The 16,587-nt window shown below is 38.2% G+C and overlaps 1 protein-coding gene across 1 annotated transcript in view; it reads right to left on the reverse strand.

Moving 5' to 3' along the window:
• Positions 1–16,587, reverse strand: part of AKAP13 (A-kinase anchoring protein 13) — a 332,091-nt gene that overhangs the window by 266,081 nt on the left and 49,423 nt on the right.

Genomic DNA, 16,587 nt, shown 5'->3' on the forward strand with positions numbered 1-16,587 from the left:
AAGAAAGATGGATACATGGATCTGAAGTTCATGAGAAACAAGTTCCCATAAATTTAGGAATCATTAGCATATAAGTAACAGTTTATGTCACAGTAGACATGAAATCATGTAGACAAGTATATTCAGAAAAGTAGGACCCAACCGAACACTCTAAGGAAAACAAATATTAGAAAGAAGCCGGAGAGTCTGGAGAAGCAAGAAAGGATGGTGTGATAGAAGCCATTAAGAGGAAACTATTCTAGTAACATAGCAAGATTGATGCTTATAATAAAATAATGGCCCTGAATCATTAAGGAAAATTTAAGCTATTAAGCAATCTACTACAGTACATAACGCTTTTCAGAAAAAAAGCTGTTCAAAATGCTTAAAATAAAGTAGTTTTGAAGGGAAAACCTATCAGTTCTAGAAATTACCAACTTTCCAAAATGATTTCCCCAAGTTTCAAGGCAGCAGAAATCTGGTTTCTGCTGTGCATATTACATACTTAAAAATCAAACAAATATTTTTAAAAATACTGGAATCTATAAGGATTTTATGACAAAAAATCTGGAAATAACTTATTTAACATTAGGAAAATGATTAAGGTTATTTAAAACCATAAGAACTTAATAGCATGTGCAAATGCTTATAATGTAAAGTGATAAAAGTCAGAATACAGACATGTAGCTCTCTCATACATAATAGTAAGGAGGGAGGGGACAGACTCAAATGTTCAGTGATTATTCCTGGAAGGTTCAATTATGGGTAATTTTTATTTTTTCTACTTTATATTCTAAGATTTCCACAATGAGTTAAGTTCCACGTAGTCCAGAATTTCCATAATGAGCATTACCAAAAATCAGGATAAAGGGGATACTTATTTTTAAAGAATACTTAGAAGTTATTTTCCTCAAAACTGCTTAAGGCAGATGTCTCATCCCTTAAAGGGAACTACCCTCTATTTGGCAAACATTCAAATCTCTTTTCTTGACACCGTGGCTTAGAAAAGTCAAATTCACGACAATTAAGTAATGTAGATACAACTCAAAGTCACCCTCCACCAAGGGCTAGAGTTCTGTGAAGTTCTGCTGGAGTATGTGAAGACACCGTAAATGGAAGAGCCTAAAATAAAGGCAAATCATTTTGTTACCGTACAACAGATGTATGCATCGGACAAGGCTTGATGAAAACAGCTGTGTCCAAGTAGAGGGTGACGTACAGATCACCCCAAGGAGTCAAAGGCTACAACCAACACCATGGTGCTGAGACAGGCAATCTCCACCTGCGTCAACTAAGGCTCCTACTCTGCACACTGATGAAAGGATTCAGCCCACTGCTTCCGAAAGAAAGGTAGGCCCTCCCCTAAAAAACTCAATGGCTCCCCTCACCCTTATTTTTAAAAAAGTCTTTGAAGGCCAAGAATGTACTTTCTTCCATTTCATATCCTCCAAAGCAGCTAGCACAGCACCACATCACGGCAGGCCCCCAACAGCAGTGAGAAAAATCACTTACTCTGGAAGTCAAATAGACCTAGATTAGAATTCTAGGTATGCCTCTTACTATTTCAGATAAGTTACTCTCAAAGACTGACAAAAACAGGCAGATATCAAATAGATTATTTCTATGAAGTCTGGAGCAATTCATTTAATCTCTCTAAGCTTCCGGTCCCTTCTCAGTAAAAAGGGGATCATACCTTTCTCACAATGCTGTTGGGAGGATTAAGCAAGCAAATATAAGTTGAACGCCTGGCACACAGTAGATAATAAATTGTAGTTATTATTGTTTTAAGTATTGAATGGACTGAGAAACATCTCCCCTGAGCCATAACCTCATGGAACTTTGAGGGAAGATTCACGAGCGCAACAAAAACCCGTAGGCAATAGTTTTACTTGAGCCACTAGACTCACTGCAGGGAAAGAAAGCTGCCAACTTGAGCAGTAAGAAAACAGAAAGCGAAGGCAGTGAGTCTCCTACGGACTCTGAGGCAGTGCAGTCCTGATTATTTGGATTCTGATTAAGAAGGGGTGGTCAGGATTAGTTTTCATCTCTAACACCTTATTAATAGCCACCTCCAACCCAAAGCAGAAAAACCTGTTTAACTGAAATGTTCAGTGTATATAGCCAAGTGACTAAACAATTAAACACTTCTGATTTTGTTTACAACAAGAAGGATGAACTTACAGCAGTTTAGAGTAGAAAGGCACAAAGGATATGAATCTTTACTCCAAAAATGACCTGAAGTTGGGAAAAATGCCACGGACTACAAAAATCCTTCTCGGGTTTTCTATGTTTGAGGCAAGACAAGGAAGGAAGATCTAAGACCCACTGCTCAGGGTGGTGGTGTACAAAAGGAAGTACATGAAGGAATTCCTTATCCATTCTAGTTCCTCCTTTTCTCCCAATCAGAATGAACTTCGGACTACACGATAAAGCATAAGTAACAGCAAAGAAAAAAATTAACAGCCCAAGACATGGAGACACTGTCAGAGTGTCTGACTTAAAGGAGTTTGCCCCAGGCTAGAAAGAGAGTCTTCCCAAGTCCCGAAAGATTATTTAAGAATAAAAGAGATGCGAGGGCTTCCCTGGTGGCGCAGTGGTTGGGAGTCCGCCTGCCGATGCAGGGGACGCAGGTTCGTGTCCCGGTCCGGGAAGATCCCACGTGCCGCGGAGCGGCTGGATTCGTGAGCCATGGCTGCTGAGCCTGCGCGTCCGGAGCCTGTGCTCCGCAACGGGAGAGGCCACAACAGTGAGAGGCCCGCGTACCGCAAAAAAAAAAAAAAAAAAAAAGAGATGCGATATTCTGTAATAACCTATATGAGAAAAGAACCTGAAAAAGAATGAATATATATGTATATATATTAACTGAATCACTATGTTGTACACCTGAAACTAACACAACACCGTAAATCAACTATACTCCAAAAAAATTAATTTAAAAAAAAAAAAAGAATAAAAGAGATGGAGGATTAGAAAGAACAACAGCAGCCTGCAGTAAGAAAGTAGATTCCATAAACTAATCTATTGAGTTTTATCTCAATATCAGACACAGATTGTTAAAGGGATGTTTTGTAAGCCTTGGAGAGGGAACCTACAATCTAAAAATCCAGGATATAGCCACAATTAAGACACACCAGACAGTTCACGGTTTGTTTTTTTTTCTTTTTAGTAACTTAATTCATCCTAGGGATTGACAATGTGTCTGAATTTCAGCAAAACACCTGGCCAAATCTCCCATGATACTGCTGTAAATGAAGTGAAGAAATCTGGGTTGAGAGAACATGGTAGCCTCAGATTAAGCATAGAGTGAATAAAATTCTCCCTTCCCCAGCACATGATTCCGTCTGTGCTTCTAAAGCCACAGAATGTGCTTCTATGTTAAAGCATGTCTAGGAATTCAGGGAAACACTGTGGGAGGGGGAGAACATGCCCCATGTCCCACTGTTGCCATCCTAACCCTGTAACAGTTTTCAACAACAAAGCAAAACGAATAACTGATGAACATCTACAAGAAACAAGGTTTCCATTATAGGCAACTCCAACTCTTCACCACTGCATCTCTGTGCAATTCTGATGAGCACTTTCACCAAGGGCTTGAAATATCTAACGATAAAATGATCCAATATACGGACTATCTGAGATAAATTAAGAACACTAATATATTGAAAGTTAAGACTGAAGATCCAAAAACCCTGAATGGCTAACAGGGTGTATCAAGGAAGTGCATGAGAGACCAAATGTAGCAGGATGAAATTTAATATGGGTATAAATAAATCCTGCACTTCTACATCAAAACACCCAGAACTTATGTCAAAACACCCAAAGGAACAGAGAGAAGAGAGAAGAAACCTATCTTATTGGCATATGTAGAAAAACACCTATGACTTTGGTAACCAACAATCTCTCCTTCTGTCAACAAAATGAATTAAGGTTCTCAGGTCTAGGAAGGTAATAATCTGGCTCAATTTCCTGGGAGCTCTTAAGAGCCCAAACAAGAAAAGCGAACTGAGCCTCAGAGTGTTAAGTGGGTTGACATAAAACAGTTATTAAATGCTAGGTCAAGATGGCAGCTCAAGGGTGCAGGGCTTCTTTTGGGGGTGATGACAATGTTCTAAACTCACTGTGATGGAGAAGCAAGAAGAACTACAATTCTGCAGCCTGTGGAACAAAAATCACATTCACAGAAAGAGAGACAAGATGAAAAGGCAGAGTGCTATGTACCAGATGAAGGAACAAAATAAGACTCCAGAAAAACAACTAAATGAAGTGGAGATAGGCAACCTTCCAGAAAAAGAATTCAGAATAATGACAGTGAAGATGATCCAGGACCTTGGAAAAAGAATGGAGGCAAAGATCGAGAAGATGTGAGAAATGTTTAACAAAAACCTAGAAGAATTAAAGAACAAACAAACAGAGATGAACAATACAATAACAAAATGAAAACTACACTAGAAGGTATCAACAGCAGAATAACTGAGGCAGAAGAACGAATAAGTGACCTGGAAGACAGAATGGTGGAGTTCACTGCTGCGGAACAGAATAAAGAAAAAAGAATGAAAAGAAATGAAGACAGCCTAAGAGACCTCTGGGACAACATTAAATGCAACAATATTCGCATTATAGGGGTCCCAGAAGGAGAAGAGAGAAAGGACCAGAGAAAATATTTGAAGAGATTATAGTCGAAAACTTCCCTAACATGGGAAAGGAAATAGCTACCAGAGCTCAGGAAGCGCAGAGAGTCCCATACAGGATAAACCCAAGGAGAAACACATGGAGACCACACAGTAATCAAACTGGCAAAAATTAAAGACAAAGAAAAGTTATTAAAAGCAGCAAGGGAAAAATGACAAGTAACATACAAGGGAACTCCCATAAGGTTAAGAGCTGATTTCTCAGCAGAAACTCTACAAGCCAGAAGGGAGTGGCATGACATATTTAAAGTGATGAAAGGGAAGAACCTGCAACAAAGGTTACTCTACCCGACAAGGATCTCATTTAGATTTGATGCAGAAATCAAAAGCTTTACAGACAAGCAAAAGCTAGGAGAATTCAGCACCACCAAACCAGCTTTACAACAAATGCTAAAGGAAATTCTCTAAGTGGGAAACACAAGAGAAGAAAAGGACCTACAAAAACAAACCCAAAACAATTAAGAAAATGGTCATAGGAACATACATATTGATAATTACCTTAAAAGTGAATGGATTAAATGCTCCAACCAAAAGACACAGGCTTGCTGAATGGATACAAAAACAAGACCCATATATATGCTGTCTACAAGAGACCCACTTCAGACCTAGGGACACAGTCAGACTGAAAGTGAGGGGATGGAAAAAGATATTCCATGCAAATGGAAATCAAAAGAAAGCTGCAGTAGCAATACTCATATTAGATAAAATAGACTTTAAAATAAAGAATGTTACAAGAGACAAGGAAAGACACTACATAATGATCAAGGGATCAATCCCGGAAGAAGATACAGCAATTATAAATATATATGCACCCAACATAGGAGCACCTCAATACATAAGGCAACTGCTAACAGCTCTAAAAGAGGAAATCGACAGTAACACAATAATAGTGGGGGACTTTAACACCTCATTTACACCAATGGACAGATCATCCAAAATGAAAATGAATAAGGAAGCAGAAGCTTTAAAGGACACAAGAGACCAGATAGATTTAATTGATATTTACAGGACATTCCATCCAAAAACAGCAGATTACACTTTCTTCTCAAGTGCACATGGAACATTCTCCAGGACAGATCACATTATGGGTCACAAATCAAGCCTCAGTAAATTTTAAAAAACTGAAATCACACCAAACATCTTTTCTGACCGCAACGCTATGAAATTAGAAATGAATTACAGGGAAAGAAACGTAAAAAACACAAACACATGGAGGCTAAACAATACGTTACTAAATAACCAAGAGATCACTGAAGAAATCAAAGAGGAAATCAAAAAATACCTAGAGACAAAGGACAATGAAAACACGATGATCCAAAACCTATGGGATGCAGCAAAAGCAGTTCTAAGAGGGAAGTTTATAGCTATACAAGCCTACCTTAAGAAACAAGAAAAATCTCACATAAGCAATCTAACCTTACACCTTAAAGGAACTAGAGAAAGAAGAACCAACAAAACCCAAAGTTAGCAGAAGCAAAGAAATCATAAAGGGGCTTCCCTGGTGGCGCAGTGGTTGAGAATCTGCCTGCCAATGCAGGGGACACAGGTTCGAGCCCTGGTCTGGGAAGATCCCACATGCCGCAGAGCAACTGGGCCCGTGAGCCACAACTACTGAGCCTGCGCGTCTGGAGCCTGTGCTCTGCAACAAGAGAGGTCACGATACTGAGAGGCCCGTGCACCGCAATGAAGAGTGCCCCCACTCGCCGCAACTAGAGAAAGCCCTCGCACAGAAACGAAGACCAACACAGCCAAAAATAAAGAAAGAGTTCCTTTAAAAAAAAAAAAAAGAAATCATAAATATCAGAGCAGAAATAAATGAAATAGAAACAAAAACAATAGCAAAGATCAATAAAACTAAAAGCTGGTTCTTTGAGAAGATAAACAAAATTGATAAACCATTAGCCAGACTCATCAAGAAAAAGAGGGAGAGGACTCATATCAATAAAATTAGAAATGAAAACGGAGAAGTTAAAATAGACACTACAGAAATACAAAGCATCCTAAGAGACTACTACAAGCAACTCTGTGCCAATAAAATGGACAACCTGCAAGAAATGGACAAATTCTTAGAAAGGTATAACCTTCCAAGAGTGAACCAGGATGAAATAGAAAATATGAAGAGACCAATCACAAGTAATGAAATTGAAACTGTGGTTAAAAATCTTCCAACAAAGTCCAGGACCAGATGGCTTTACAGGTGAATTCTATCAAACATTTAGAGAAGAGCTAACACCCATCCTTCTCAAACTCTTCCAAAAAATTGTGAAGGAAGGAATATTCCCAAACTCATTCTATGAGGCCACCATCACCCTGATACCAAAACCTGACAAAGATACTACAAAAAATGAAAATTACAGACCAGTAATACTGATGAATACAGATGCAAAAATCCTCAACAAAATACTACCAAACAGAATCCAACAACCCACTGAAAGGATCATAAACCATAATCAAGTGGGATTTATCCCAGAGACGCCACGATTCTTCAATATATGCAAATCAATCAATGTGATACACCATATTAACAAACTGAAGAATAAAGACCATGATCATCTCAATAGATGCAGAAAAAGCTTTTGACAAAATTCAATGCCCATTTATGATAAAAACTCTCCAGAAAGTGGGCATAGAGGGAACCTGCCTCAACATAATAAAGACGATATACGACAAACCCACAGCAAACGTCATTCTCAATGGTGATAAGCTGAAAGCATTTCCTCTAAGATCAGAAGTGAGACAAGGATGTCCACTCTCACCACTATTATTCAACATCGTTTTGAAGTCCTAGCCACGGCAATCAGAGAAGAAAAAGAAATAAAAGGAATACAAATTGGAAAAGAAGAAGTAAAACTGTCACTGTTTGCAGATGACATGATACTATACATAGAGAATCCTAAAGGCGCCACCAGAAAAATACTAGAGCTAATCAATGAATTTGGTAAAGTCGCAGGATACAAAATTAATGCACAGAAATCTCTTGCATTCCTATACACTAATGATGGAAACTCTGAAAGAGAAATTAAGGAAACATTCCTATTTACCACTGCAACAAAAAGAATAAAATACCTAGGAATAAACCTACCCAGGGAGAAAAAAGACTGGTATGCAGAAAACTGTAAAACACTGATGAAAGAAATTAAAGATGATACCAACAGATGGAGAGATATCCCATGTTCTTGGATTGAAAGAATCAATATTTTGAAAATGACTATACTACCCAAAGCAATCTACAGATTCAATGCAATCCCTATCAAATTACCAATGGCATTTTTTACGGAACTAGAACAAAAAATCTTAAAATTTGTATGGAGACACAAAAGACCCCGAATAGCCAAAGCAGTCTTGAGGGAAAAAAATGGAGCCTGAGGAATACTACAAAGCTATAGTAATCAAGACAACATGGTACTGGCACAAAAACAGAAACACAGATCAATGGAACAAGATAGAAAGCCCAGAGATAAACCCATGCACCTATGGTCAACTAATCTATGACAAAGGAGGCAAGGATATACAATGGAGAAAAGACAGTCTCTTCAATAAGTGGTGCTGGGAAAACTGGACAGCTACATGTAAAAGAATGAAATTAGAACACTACCTAACACCATACACAAAAATAAACGTAAAATGGATTAGAGACCTAAATGTAAGACCGGACACTATAAAACTTTTAGAGGAAAGCATAGGAAGAACACTCTTTGACATAAATCACAGCAAGATCTTTTTTGATCCATCTCCTACAGTAATGGAAATAAAAACAAAAATAACAAATGGGACCTAATGAAACTTCAAAGCTTTTGCACAGCAAAGGAAACCATAAACAAGACGAAAAGACAACCCTCAGAATGGGAGAAAATATTTGCAAATGAATCAACGGACAAAGGATTCATCTCCAAAATATGTAAACAGCTCATGCAGCTCAATATTAAAAAAACAAACAACCCAATACAAAAATGGGAAGAAGACCTAAATAGACATTTCTCCAAAGAAGACATACAGATGGCCAAGAAGCACATGAAAAGCTGCTCAACCTCACTAATTATTAGAGAAATGCCAATCAAAACTACAATGAGGTATCACCTCACACCAGTTAGAATGAGCATCATCAGAAAATCTACAAACAACAAATGCTGGAGAGGGTGTGGAGAAAAGGGAGCCCTCTTGCACTGTTGGTGGGAATGTAAATTCATACGGCCACTATGGAGAACAGTATGGAAGGAGGTTCCTTAAAAAAACTAAAAATAGAATTACCATGCGACCCAGCAATCCCACTACTGAGCATATACCCAGAGAAAACCGTAATTCAAGAAAACGCACGCACCCCAATGTTCACTGAAGCACTATTTACAATAGCCAGGTCATGGAAGCAACCTAAATGCCCATCGACAGATGAATGGATAAAGAAGATGTGGTACATATATACAATGGAATATTACTCAGCCATAAAAAGGAACGAAATTGGGTCACTTGTAGAGAGACGTGGATGGATCTAGAGACTGTCATACAGAGTGAAGTAAGTCAGAAAGAGAAAAACAAATATTGTATATTAACGCATATGTGTGGAACCTAGGAAAATGGGACAGATGAACCGGTCTGCAGGGCAGAAGTTGAGACACAGATGTAGGGAACAAACGTATGGACACCAAGGGGGGATAGCGGCGGCGGGGTGGTTGGTGGTGGTGGTGGGGTGAACTGGGTGATTGGGATTGATATGTATACACTGATGTGTATAAAACTGATGACTAATAAGAACCTGCTGTATAAAAATTAATTTAAAAATCAGTAAATAAAATAAAATAAAATCACTGTGATGACTGTTACACAACTCTGTGAATATAGTAAAAGCCACCAACTTGTACATTTTAAAAGAGTGAATTACATGGTATATGAATTACATCTCAATAAAGCTGCTTAAAAGAGAGCTGAGAATCAAACCCAGGTCCATATCCTTTCCATTTTACTGAAGAGCTCTCTCTTTTTTCTAATCTATTATTTTAAAAAGCAAATCTGAGGTTCTGTCATTTTCTGACTATACACCTCCTTTTTTGGCTTAACCCATTCCCCATTCCTTCCTCAAAGTTCAGAAAGCAGGATAAAGAACATTAAGTCCTGTCAAGTAGCACAACAAAACCCAATGAAGTCATGGAAACTATGGCTCAAGTCTTCCCACACGTTGTTTATCCAGTGTTCACTTTGCTCCAAGCAAAAAAGGAATCGCATTTACCTGCTTGCATTTCCAACAGTATGACACCGTCCACATTCCACAAAAACATTATCCAACACACAGCTTCAACGTAAGACACTCTGCCTGACAGCATCAGTCCATACCACTCCCCAACTCCACCTCTCTGTCCTCATCACAGAATCAGGGTTACTTCTAACCAAGTCTCACACTTTTACATATTAGAATGCTACTTCTGTGCCCACTAATTAACTAAAGCTCACACATTCATTTAACATATAATTACAGGGCTCCTATTACCTGCTAGGGGACTTACCAGGTATTGTGGAGACAATGCTGAGTCCTCTGAAGGTTTAATCTCTGCTCTCAGAGGGCTTAGAGTCTAGCGAGGGACAAAATCAAGTAATCACATAAACAGAGAAGTGCAACAATATTGCAAAGATGAGGTACATGATATTATGAAAACAAACAATAAGGAGATTTTACCTCTTTGGAGAAAGTAAAGAAAAAGCTTCCTTCAGAAATGAATTTTTGGGATGAGAGTTAAGAAACAAAGAGAAGAATCTTTCAGGTACACAGACCCTAGCAAAAGAGTAAATATGACGGATTAAAAGAAATCAAACATGAGTAGAGCAGAGAGAACAGGGGGGAATATGGTGTGAAATGAGGCTGGAAAAGAGTGCAGGGGCCAGACCATTTGGGGCCTACTGTCAACTATTTCAGTCTTTATTTTAAAAGTAAGGGTCATGATTAGATTTTTATTTTAAAAGGCTCACTTGTTCATGTAATGGACAACAGAGTGAAAGAAGGCAGGATGTCGACAGAGAGCTTCCAGCTAGAAAGCTGTGGCAGTAATTCAGGTAAGAAGGAACAGCTAGGGCTAGGGTGAGAGTGATAAAGATGGAAAGAAGGTGGTAGATGACAGATATCTGGAGACTAAGCACAACAAGATCTGTTGATAATGTAATAAAAATAGGGAGTAAGAAAAAGGGAGTATCAAGGATGATTTCTAGATTTCTGCCTCCCCTGACAAGACTGACAGTGATGCCATTTATTGAGAGTGGAAAAGAGAGAATCATGAATTCATGTGGGTCTGTCTTTTTCCCCAGCAAGACTTTCGATTCTATGATAGTTACACAGTGGATCCCTAAATACTAATTAACTGATTAATGGTATACGCTGGCAACAGCCCTATCTAAGTGATTTCCCCTTTTGAGTCAATATTCTGAAAAATTCTAGCTGAGCAACAGAAAAGAGTTTTCATGAAAACTACTTTAAAACTGAGCTAAAGTCTAATGGCTATCACACTTTCCAGTTTAAAAGGTACATCTCACAAAAGCACAGTCCAAAATACTAAGCATATTCCCCTAAAACACCAGAGAGCTATAAAGTGTCGTATGCTAGATGGAGTTCTGCTGCCAGCACTCGATTTCTTTCCCAAAAACCTTCTTCTCTCCTGCACTAAATAATCAAGCTACAATGACATTCTCTAATAAAATTATAAAACACTAATTATTTTAGTTGCATGTTTAAATGTCCTTTTTATTTCCTACACTTATTGCTAGGATACACTTAAACTTTTGAGTCCTGTTTCTAGGAATGACATTATCAGAGCTAAATGGAAATGTTGATAATAAAGATCCAGTTTCTTTTCTCTTATAGAGAAGGAAAATGAGACCCTAAGAGGTAACTTGTTCAGAGGTAGAACTGGATGGGACTCAAACCCTGACCACCCAATCCCCTCACACTACCAAGGCAAGTTTGTCCAACATAAAATATTACTTTTACTTAATTGGCCCCCTCTGAAAATTTCTAGTGATTACAGCAGCTGACTGGAGGATTAGAAGTACAAAGTTCAATGAATTGCAGCTCATCTTCAAGCCCCAATACAGCCCATGTAGGGCACTGATAGCAGCATGCACACTGATAAGAGTAGAATGAGGTAGGAGAAGAAAGCAACAGACTCAAAATCTATTATTGCTATGGCTACACTTCCTATCTCATCTACAACCAAAAGGGGCACAAAGCTGCTCTAACTTCCCCCAAAAACAAAGCAAGCAAAAAGAGGAAAAGAAATTCAAATCAACTTCCGCTCATTAGTTTTAAAGTTACTGGTAGCAAAGGGAAAGATCTGAGGAGAATAATTTTTAACTATGAGTTACTGGACTCTGAATGTATCAAATTACTATCTGGAACCATTTAGGACAGATATCAGAGTATATGATAATAACAGCTAATAACTATAACTTGAGCTTATGACATACCAAGCTCTGTTATAAGGGTTTTAAAATAAGAAATAATTTAATCCTAACAATAACCACTTTATCTTAGCTTTACAAAAGAGGCAATGGAGCAACAGAGGTTGAACACACTGTCCAAGGTCACGCAACTAGTAAGTGGACAGCTAGTAAGGAACAGAGAAAGGTTTAGGGCCCAGGCATTCTGGCTCTAGAATTTATGGTCTTATTTACCGTGCAGTACTGCCTCTCACAGTATATACTGTGAAACCCAAATATTTACGCCGTCATATATTTATACAATGTTTAATGATACGATGGATTTTAAGTTAAATTCTCTTCATTGGAGCCCAGCGCTCTAGGAAGGGCTGGGCAAAGTGGGGAGGAAGAAAAGGCATGTTTACCTGGCCAGACAACCTAGGCAACTTACTACCCCCAGGCAGCCCTCACATCCAACAAACATTTTTCCACCCCATTCCCTCAGTTTCAACTATCACGTATATTCAGATTGCTCTTGACATTGACTCTCTAGCTCCAACTTCTTTCCTAAAGCTCCATACCCTCCTAATTGCCAACTGCCTGCTAGACATCCTATACTCCATGGATGCTCTGTACCAAACCCATCTCCTATATCCTCATTCTCTGTCCTTCATCCTCATTAATGGTCTCACCTCAAGCTCTCATGCAATGATTTCCTTCTCCTTTACTCCCTACGTTGTATCTCAACAAACTCTACTATTTTACCTCTACAATGTCTCTTTATCTGTTCCTACTACCCAAGTCCTCATCCTCTCTCTTGGACTATATAGCTTCCCTACTGTTCTCCCTGCCACTAACCATAACCTCCACATCATCACAAGGCTCAACTTCCCCACAGTTTGATTATGATTTGTGTGTCGATTCTCTGATCAAATCCTCCCTCCCAAGGATCCCTTGCTTTCTTCACAATAAGGTCAAAACTCCCTAGCCCCAAATTATTATCAATATCTTTATAACCTGCTGCCATTACAACTCTAGCAATACCAGGCTGCTCTCAACAACCACAGCACTTCTACAACTAAGTAAAATACATAGAAAGAAAAACTTCAGGTACAGTGCCATTACAATGAGATAACTATAAATAATCTTTGGCTCTCTCTGTCCCTGCCTGAACTTTATTAATTTAATTATAAACCGGCTTTTTTCACAGTTGATAAAATTTTTCAACTCAGTTCAGTCTATAAGTAAGTACTATAATAAAGGTAAATCATAGTACTATGGTAGCCCAAAGGAAGATGTAATTAAATGAATTTTTATCAGAGCACACTTCTATATAAACTACCTCCATAATATGACAAGCAGATAGGAAAAGAGAATTTAATGACATTTCAGGACACAGACTATCTTAAATAACAAATTTTCTGCATCAATGATCATTAAAATCCTAAGATATATCAGTTTACTTTTCTGTCTCCAAAATTAGAGTACATCAATCAGTTTTCTCTAGGCTGACTCTCAGGGGTGTCATCATAAACTATAACTTCCACTGTGAGCTCTAGAAATGCAGGTTTAGAGACAAGTGCCTTTCAGTGGTAACGTGCCAAGTTGTTTTCTTTGGTGTTTTAGGGGCCTCAAAAACAAGGCCCACAAACTATGCTGAGCATTCATTAAAACTATCCAACGTCTTTAAAAAATGTAAATAACCTCAAAAGAGGCTCATTCCAAAGAACTATTTTGATCAGATAACTGCCCAGTACTTATCGGAGATCAGAGGATAAGGGTTTTTTGGTTGAGTAAGCATATGGAGGGCGAGGGAAAAGACCGGAAGAGTTCATTTAAAGTCTCAAATACTCTAAGAGAAGACAAGACATTAAATGGGAAAACGGTATGTGTGACGCTGTGCAAATTCTCTCTACCTTCATTTCCTCAGCTGTGAAACAGTTTTCCAAACAGCTGATGATTGTACCATATGAAGAGTTAACTATTCTGTGGTAACAAAATACTCCAGGGCAAAGGGGCTGGGAAAGAAAGCCTCAGGTAACAGGTCCAAAATGGAAAGCAGAAGGCCACCCAGAACAAAATCCACTCACCAGGAAGTGCTGCTGGAATCCTGGTGTTAACCTCAGTAAATTTAACTGAATTGTAATACCTTTCCCACAAAGCCTACATGGCCATGTCTTCTGAAAAAGATAAAAACTGATTCTGTATTTCTCCTCAGACATCCTGAAAGGGTAGTGTTTTGTCTGTTGGTACTTCACTCAACCACTAACAGCTTCTCTTTCCAATTTTTCTGAACACGTGAAAAGCAAAAATATCAATGCAAAGTGAAGATTTTTACTCTAAACAACTTCCTACTCCCATGTGGATTTCTTCCGCAATCAAGTCAAAGGTTCACTGGCACTAGAATAAAAGGGATAAAAATAATTTCCTTTAGGATTTTTTTATTTCCTTTAGGATTTAGGATTTTTTTATTTCCTTTAGGATTTCTTTTCCACACCTCCAAAACCACCTTTTACCATTTTTCACTCTGATTCACTGGTCCAAATATGTTAAGATGATCCCTGGAGGCTGCCACCTTCAGTTGTTTTCTGTTTTTAGTTGTTTGTTTTAATGAGCCTGAGGTAGCAGAAAGATGCTCTGCTCTAGCCTGAGTTCTACGTTCAGCTCAAACATAACATTCGTCAGGAATAAATACAATTCATATAGCAAGTAGTTGGCTCCAGTGGAAAGCCCTAAACCACTAAACAGAACAGTTTAATGATTAACAGAATGGGTTAATATAAAGACTCTAATTTTAACTGTCCAGAGTCCAGACACCCCTCCCCCCTTAGCACTCATTTACACCCCCAGGCCTTAGCGTGAATCACAAGAAAAAAATTTCTGCTGGCGTATGTCAGTGAGGGGGAAAAAAATCTGGATTCCTGTACAAATATCAACCACCTTTCTGTTTCCAGACAGGATACTATGGCAACAACATAAGCAACAGATTAGAATAGTTACGCTATTTGGTAAAATGAGGGCGTCAATGGGACATTCTAGCTGTCAAGAAGGCCTTGACAGTCATAAATACCTCCTAAACGAGGAGGAAGAAAAATGAGGCTCCAGGATTACATATGTTCAATACAGACACACTCGCGTGTGCATGCACACACGTGCACATACAGAAAGAGTACACTGCAATTGACGCTTCTTACCCATTAACTCCAATGCAAATGGTTTGGTGATTTGAGATTTAAGGGCACTTAGGAGAAGACAGAGGTTCTTTCAATACTCATCCTTATGGCAATGACTCCTGACCCTATCACCAGAAATTTATTTCATGTTTCCACTAACACAAAAAGTTAGAAATGCTGATGTACCACAGAAAAATCTTTGGTGAGTAGCTGATTCATTTTAGAGATGAAGAAACTGAGTGGTCTGCCTGGTAATCCACAGCTAGTTATTAGTTAATGCTAAATAAATTTTAATTGCTGATGAAATCAATCCAATTCAAGGGATTTTCCTTGTTAAAAATCCTCACTCTCTTCTTTATCTTTCTATTCAGCTAACAGTACCAAAGTTAAAACTAAGGCTCTTGGAGCTGAAAGCACAGCACAGAAAGGGGAAGAGAAAAAAGCCTTAATTTGAGCAGGACGTAAGGAGACCATGTAACTTCTAATTCTGAGGGAGAATAATAAAAGGGAGACCACATGAGCCAAAAAAGAAAGAAAATAAGAAATATTTCATCCTCTCTTCTTTTCAAGCCTTTACAACCATGAAAGAAAATACAGGTTAACTATTTTAAATGAAAGATGCTTACACTTTCTCCCTGATTTTCAGATTTATCACACTAGCTGAATGACACTGGGCAAATAATTTAACCCAACATTGTAAAAAAGCAGGGGGAAGGTAGGGAAGATGGAGAGAGGGAATACATTTTTAATACTAAAAATTTTTAATTTAATAAATATTTTAAATAATTAATTTTGATACTTCATGGAGCTTAATGAGTTACAAGGCTTGGCTCACAATAGATGCTCATCAAATATTAGCTCTTAATCTTTTCCCTTCCCATGAGAAATGCAAGAAAACAGGTCTGAATCCATCAGTAGACCAAAATATTGTTCCCAAAAACTATGCTATACAGAGTCCATATACCAACCACACAAAACTTAAAGTACTGCTGCGCCAAAGCCAGAATGGTAGTGATGGGGAAAGAGAGGTTTTTCTTTATACTTCAGTAATTTCCAAGTTTCTGTAATAAACGTGTTTCACTTACAGTGTTAGAAGTAACTGTTTGGAAAAGGAAAAGAGAATGTTTTAAGAAGGGTTTCATCATTCTCATGTTAAAACTATTTTTAACAAATGTTCAAGTCAGCTTATACTATCCTAGGCTTATCCAACCCAAACTGTGTGTTAAAATAAGATTTCATGATCACCCTCAGAGCGAGAGGATAACAGCATCTTCTTAACTAAAGCCAAGCTGGCTAAAACTCTACTCACTGTTTACAAAGACCCTGTGGATGTCTTAATAGATAGAATCAGA

The sequence above is a fragment of the Phocoena sinus genome, chromosome 2 (assembly GCF_008692025.1).
Source record: "Phocoena sinus isolate mPhoSin1 chromosome 2, mPhoSin1.pri, whole genome shotgun sequence".
Taxonomy (NCBI): Eukaryota; Metazoa; Chordata; class Mammalia; order Artiodactyla; family Phocoenidae; genus Phocoena; species Phocoena sinus.